The sequence below is a fragment of the Sturnus vulgaris genome, chromosome 1 (genome assembly GCF_052056855.1).
Source record: "Sturnus vulgaris isolate bStuVul1 chromosome 1, bStuVul1.hap1, whole genome shotgun sequence".
In the NCBI taxonomy this organism is placed as follows: Eukaryota; Metazoa; Chordata; class Aves; order Passeriformes; family Sturnidae; genus Sturnus; species Sturnus vulgaris.
This window is the reverse complement of record NC_142243.1, coordinates 69,102,123-69,108,122: the sequence shown is the minus strand read 5'-3', so window position 1 is coordinate 69,108,122 and position 6,000 is coordinate 69,102,123.

Here is a 6,000-nt window from a genome sequence, read left to right as displayed (position 1 = left end):
AACCGAAAGGCTTTGCACATGCCTAATTTAAGATTTAACCCAGCATCGGTGTTAAACCTGTTTCAGTTTGCCATTCTCTTGCTTAAAATGCTGAGTAACTCAAGGGTTTCTATTTGCCCTTTTAGCAAACCAATTATAATCTGCCACGGCTTACAAGTTAATTCCTGCTGCCTAAGGTGCACAGTGTTCTATTCTTCCACTGAAAGTAATTGGGGAAAAAAATTCACTGCCTTTTTATTTTGTTTTTCATTGCATTGAATGTAACAAGAAGAACCAGCTTGATAGATAGCACTGTAAGCTAAACTCTCATAATTGTGCTCAAGGCAGAGAAGAGACAATCAGAGCTCCTCACACAGACACAGAAACCTTCAGCCTTTCACCCACGTGCAGCTGGTTTTGTGTGCTCTTACAGCGCTTTTCAGCAGTGTCTTGGTTGCTGATAACAGAGAACTGGACTGGTATCACTCCTGATTGCTCCTGGACTTCTGAAAAGGTTTTGTGGGAATTTTAAGGAAGGGTTTATTAATTCATGTTTCTTCAGGCTATCATTGTGCTATAGTCTAAAAGATCCCTAGCTTTAGAGCTGCAGAATCACTGTGAAGTTCAGGAACCTGACTCTGTGGTGACCTTTTCTCAAACAAAGGTCAACAAGCCACAGGCAGACTTGCCAAGTCCACTGCTTTTCCTTGTAGACTAAAGCTTTGTGGTCTTATCCATGGATCTGTTAGGAAACTTGGCCAAGCTACTGCTTTTTGTTGTCTGAGACACAGTATATGTGTCAAATGAAGTTTCATACTAAGTGAGAGTGATTTCAGTAAATGGAAGTAAACTTAGTGTTGAAAGAAATTAAAATCCATCCTGTGGCTCCATATGTGGTATTTCCAGTTTTAGTGTTTTCCTACATCCATTAATAGGATGTATTTTTGTACAAACCTCACTCCTATTTTCATGTTTGATTTTTTGTTCTCTCCAAGTTGAGAGGGATGGAACTTACTTGGCACATTAGGGAATTATCTTCCAACTCTTTGGATCAAAAATAACCTCATTACTGCTACTGACACCTCGTTATTGCTAACTCATTGTTTCCTATACAAATGGCCTTTTAAACACAGGGGTTTAATTCCTGTATTTTAGAGGATCATTTTAGGGATACAGATTATGGAGAGGCCATTTTAAACAGTCATAGAACTGTTTTTGACAGTTGGAGGTGGCTTGGAATGGCAGTTTTGCTTTAACAGTGTCGTGGGGCTTTTTAGTTTTGAATGAAGGTGGAATTTGGACCATGACAAATGTGTGATCGTTCACCCTCTTCCTTCAAACTTCTTTTTGTGAGAACTGGGTCTTAAATACTGAAAAGGCTGTGAAAGCTGAAGATTTTAGTGTATTGAATCTCTCCAGTATAATATTTTCCCCTATTTTCCTTTATCTCTTTCATTTTCATCTTAAGTAGGGTACCTGTTTAAGGCAAGAACTACCTGTGTGTTCAGGTAGTATTAATCAGCCAGTATATCTTTGGAGACAAATTCAGTAAATGTTTCCATTAATATTTTAGAAGGGGACTCTATTTTTACCTAGTACACTTCAGGTTAGATGCTCAGTTCTTCTAGGTCTCCAGACTTCACAGGAAGCTCAGAGATCTGCTGGTTTATAGCCACTGCACATCTGACTCAGCGTCCATGCAGTTATTTCACTGAAATATGATCTGAAACTAGGAATGTGAATGCTGCTAAGGATTTAAAACTTCATTTATGTGACTGGTGTAGCAAAAATACATAACAATCAAAAGTGGCTTCTATATTGATTGTTTTTAGGTCATTGTCCCGTCATGCCTATGCACACTTCCTAATAGACCTAAATTCAGATGCTGGACACAGATATGGCACTGGGAAGTGGGAGCTCTGAGGTGTTGGCAGGTGATTCGTGGACTGTTAGCAGTCAAGTATGTTACCTCTCTTAATTTTTTATTAACCCCAGAAGCCTCAATCAAGGTACTTGTAGCAAAGTATGAACATTTCAAATTGCTGTGTGAGTCACAGACCAGAATTCCAAAAAATCCACCAGATCTTGTGGATCAAAAGCTCAGTGGCTGCACTTTGCACTGGGCTTTGTATGAATAACTTGCACTTGAGGGTTCCAGTGATACCTGTCGCTGCTGCAGGGTCTGGGTTCAGATAGCTCTGCAGCTTTGCAGCTCAGCACAAATATACTCCCCTGGAATTTGTTATGTGCTTTAAGGAATAGCTTGTCATCAAACCTGCATACCAGTAACTGTATATGCAGTGAATAAAGATAGATTGTTCCTGTCTATGGCAAAAGGCAGGGGAATATACGTCAGTTGGCTGTTTAGGTTTTTTATGATTCAGTTGGCTCAGTTGACTCAAATCAACTTTTCTGATAATTTTCCCATCAGGTTCCATCTGTTTCAGAAGGATGACAAATGTGAATGTGTAGGACTCTGTCCTTTTGTATTATCAGGAGAACATAATGACATATTTTGAGTCTGGCATCACCACTGGCTATTTTGGCCAGTGTTGTGCAGGATGAGGTAGCCATTACCTGCTCCATGCATGTGTTGTAACAGCAAACATTTGGTTGGCTCTACAAGTTGTAACTATTGACACCACACTTGTGATGCTGTCCAATAAAGAGGAGGGATAGTAGTGGTAATGTATAAGATAGTGCTCAAATTTTTACAATCACTGTTTCAATAATTGAAGGAATGTTGGACTTTATTGCATGTCCCTGATCAGTTCTGAAATTCTGATGGAGTTTTGTGAAGAAATGAAACTTTCTATAATAATTTTGATTATATGCCACAACTTCTTATACTTTTTCACAACTTCTTAGCCCATCTTTTAAAAGTTTGGGTTTGCCATGACTACTTATTCATTAAATGCCTGCTACTTTCTTTCATTTGAAGAGAAGTTTTTTAACAAATAGATACACTGTATTGATTTACAGTCTTGGCTAGATAGAAATGGCCATTAAGACCACAATAATTCCAGCTCAAATATTTTGAAATAACTTGTATAACCCACCCTACCGTTTTTTTTTTTTCAAACAGCAGCCACAACAATATGTCGCAAGATAAACTTGGTGATAGCTACACAAAGACAAAACCTGGCCTACAGACACTGAGTTTATTTGAAATTCATGTGCATACAGTCATCTGTGGCATTTGTGTTTGCAGCTTTGTACCGTTCTACCTGTGCTAGTTACCTGGCAAGCGCATCTTTTGTGTTCCACCTGTTGTCTGGCTCAGTCCACACACAGATGCATGTGTGTTCACACTGCAGTGAGCAAAAGTGACTAAACACAGCTGGCTCAGCAACAAAACAAAGTAGAAATGTTGAGGAAAAGGCTGTGTAGAAAAGACTTTTGACTTTTACCCAGTTGTGTTTGGCTGTATGTGTGTAAGCAAAACCAGGCAACTTTGTGTCAGCAGTAAAACGATTTGTTGATTAAAAGAAAATAACTAATATCTAAAAAATACATGTTGAATGCATAAAGTGAATGTGTTACATGCATGTTTGGTGTTCCACAGCATATGTGAGATAAATTCAATATGCAATTATGTGATATTTACTATATTTGGTTAATTCTTTCATACCTTAGTATTTCATGATAGGGATTCAAATCTGTGGCATCTGTTCTTAACTTACAGTCTGTGACTTTTAGAGAATTACAAATGTTCGTTTGCAAAAGCTACATAGGAATACATATCACATGTAATGTAAACATTGTGCAGCATCCCCACTGTGTCATCTCTACTAGCTAGATGCTGACACTAGATTTACTAGTAGATTTGAAAAAGACTGAATCAAAAATATAGTTCTCACCAAGCACTTGGAGATCACTGTGCACTTCCATTTGCTCTTAAAAAAAAACCCATTTAATTGGATTATATACTTAGAGAATTTTGGTATAATGATTTCCTTCCAGACAAAACTTTGTTTCAAATGATGAAAAGTGTGGTGCTATATGTTCCTTCCATTTTTTATTTCTCTTTGACTTCTTTTTCTTGAAAGAAACTATGTACTGGAGACACCACTTTTTGATATCATAGTTGAGGGTCTATCAACCTGATAGTGAGTTACCAGTAGAGTTGCTGTTGATCTAATACATTAATAATTTATTGTGTTTTTATATTGCTTTTGTGATTGTCTTTAGGAATTATCTTTAGGATTTAATTCAGTATTAATCAGAGATGCAAAGTTAGGCAATCACTGTCTCTATGTCTATTTGATAAAATAAAAACAAAATCAGCAGATAACCTTTTACATAGAGAAAATACCACTACAGAAGCAAACTTTACCTTAGGTGAGCTAGGCCCCTTTACATGCTTTTACAAGCAGGATAAAGAGGATCCTTCTGACAGTAATTCAGAGGATCTATATGTCTGTCTTGACCACAGAGCAGGACTAGGGAGATTTTTTTCTTGAGTAAAGTTAAGCCTGTGGGGATAACTCTCAAGCTTTTCTATTATTCTGCTTTGCACCAGACTACAGATAAAATGTAAGACAGAGAATCATAGGATTTGGCATTATCTGCTAATGCTTGTCTAGTTAATTACAGGAACAGGAGAATGTATATATTATTTGATTTTTTTTTAGGAAGGAAAGTACTTAAACCAATTCTTGCCATTTAACTTGATGCAGCCTAGATATAGAAAGTGATGCTGTGTTTTGTAAATTGAATATGTAATCCCATTCTCATTTCTCACTGTCAAAGATATCTAGTGATGTCATGTGGAAAGTTCAGAGTGCTGTGTCATGGTCAGCATATTTGGTTTCTTTGGAAGTAGGAAACTCTAACTTTGTCTATTCCAAATAACAACATTTCTTATTAATAGGGGTCTTTTTAGAATATTGATAGTACTTGGCAGGAATGGAGAACTGTGTATGCTAGACGATGGCCTACTTAATTGTGGAACTTGGTTCTCCTTTATTTCATGAGCTGAATTGAAAATTCCTTCTCTTTGTACCAGAGAAGCATTTTGCAAGCATTGAAAACCAAACTGGGAAGGAACCTGGGATTTTTGTTCTCGAGTCTGGTAACAATCTTATGCTTTGCAAAGATCTCACAGCTCTTACAACTTTTGAGGTGTTTTTTAAAACATCTGTTAATGCACTTTCTTAAGACCATCTAATCTGAAGACAAGATCACAAGACCCAACATAAAGTTCTCTGAAGAGTTCTCTGGAGAGCTCTCCATAATTTCACTGTGCTGTGGAGAAAACCACTAGACAGACCCTTTGAGAGGGAAACTGTTTTCAGAGAGTATGAAAATGTCTGTGATTCTGTTAAAAACCTGTCTTCCGACCTGTCCTCTACTTGAACCTGTGAATTCTATGGTTGCTTCTCTACTGACCTTTGTAGTGACCTAACTGGTTCTTAAAATCAAGCTGCAAGCTTCTCTTAGTGTTTTTCAAGGCCTCATAATACAGTTCCCTTTTCCCTCTAACAGTTTTAGATTGAGCACAAAGATCCAGAATTCCTTTTGCTCTTCCTGGATGTCCAGGTTTTGGCTAGTTAGTCTCCAGTTAGAATTAAACCATGGCTTTGTGCTATGAGTTTCAGAGAGGAGAATGGAAGAAGGTGAACAGAGGATGCTTCCTCCACCGTGGTAGAGGAGGGTTCCTGTTTCAGACACCACCAAACATGTGCCTTGTTCTGCAGCCTGGTGCAATGTTTATAAATGGATTTTCTGAGTTCATGACCTATTTCAAAACAAGTGCTGGAAGCCAACACATTTTGTTCTGGCTCATCTGGGTACAGTGAGCACCTGTTGCACAAAGATTCTTCACCCAGGCCTCTCCTGTGGCTAAATCTGAGCCTCTGTCTGGATAAGAAAAGGTCTTGAATAAAAAGGAACAGCCCTGAGGGAATCACACAGAAACTTAAATGATATGCAGATAAGATCTTTGGGGGTTTTAAAAAATTATCATTCTTTTCTGGACATTCAAGCATGTTTATTCAAATGGCATTGTTAAAATCCACT